The 522-nt window shown below is 57.7% G+C and overlaps 1 protein-coding gene across 2 annotated transcripts in view; it reads right to left on the bottom strand.

Moving 5' to 3' along the window:
- Positions 1–522, bottom strand: part of LOC113214797 (nucleolysin TIAR-like) — a 291722-nt gene that overhangs the window by 27840 nt on the left and 263360 nt on the right. The gene's annotated exons all lie outside the window — the stretch shown is intronic.

Here is a 522-nt window from a genome sequence, read left to right as displayed (position 1 = left end):
AGGATACAAGTTAGACAGGTAGACACTAGACACATAGAAAGACGGAGACGGATGGAGAGAGACAAGTAGACGTAGAGTCAGAGAGCCAATAAACACAGCGTGTCGTGCCGCCTGGTGGGTAGGCAAACAAGGCTTCGGAGTGCCCCGCGTTGCCTACCCTCGCCATCGCAGGCGCTCGACACGCAAAGGGTCTGTGTGAGTCCGTGGGGAGGGTGGGGGGGGGGGGACTAACTAGAGCTGCGCACTTGACCTGCTCAGGCTCAAGTAGTGCCTCAGCACAATAACGCCTGGGAGATGTTTACATTTAGAGAGGTGAGCCCCCCGCCTCTCTCTCTCTCTCTCTCCCGCACACTCCCCCCCATCTCTCTTTGTCTCTCGCTTCATAGATATGCACAAAGGGAAGGGCGAGTTCTGGCGCCTCCCGCCCGCAACTCTCTCCTTTCTTCACCTGCCGCTGCTGAAGAAGAGTCTTGTTGGTGTCTGGTGTGGCCACCACCACCACCACCACCACCACCACCACCA

This window comes from Frankliniella occidentalis, unplaced genomic scaffold (genome assembly GCF_000697945.3).
Source record: "Frankliniella occidentalis isolate FOCC.00 unplaced genomic scaffold, Focc_3.1 Scaffold186, whole genome shotgun sequence".
NCBI classification, from domain to species: domain Eukaryota; kingdom Metazoa; phylum Arthropoda; class Insecta; order Thysanoptera; family Thripidae; genus Frankliniella; species Frankliniella occidentalis.
This window is presented reverse-complemented; position numbering and strand designations above follow the sequence as displayed.